The following is a 402-nucleotide window of genomic DNA, read 5'->3' as shown; positions in this document are numbered from 1 at the left end:
AAAAAAAAATGTTCTTAATTTAAATCGGGTTAGCGACTTTCCTTGATCTAGATCTAAATTTGATCTTATTTATAAGAAGGTCTTTCATCTGATTCTTGTTGCGCCGCGCAATTAAGTTGTCACGTTGAATAAGAAAGGAGCCTAATTTGGGAGAGTTCATCATATGTGGTTTCTGTGCGCCGGTCCTCGCAGGATCTGTATGGAACGTATTAGCGAGGAGGCCAGGAATCAGACCGGCATGCCATCCGCTCATTTATAAAGCGTTGTCGTACATTACATAACGCGAGCTGGAAACGGGACAGCTATGTGGGGGGGAATGGACGCAGGACGCGCAGACTCTGGGGGTTGGGGTTTTAGAATTGCGGACACTTGTCTGTTGTAAAAATGCTGCGAAACTAAGCA

The sequence above is a fragment of the Nanorana parkeri genome, unplaced genomic scaffold (assembly GCF_000935625.1).
Source record: "Nanorana parkeri isolate BGI_ZX_2015 unplaced genomic scaffold, ASM93562v1 scaffold81, whole genome shotgun sequence".
In the NCBI taxonomy this organism is placed as follows: domain Eukaryota; kingdom Metazoa; phylum Chordata; class Amphibia; order Anura; family Dicroglossidae; genus Nanorana; species Nanorana parkeri.
The sequence above is the reverse complement of the archived record's forward strand: the minus strand, read 5'-3'. Positions refer to the sequence as shown.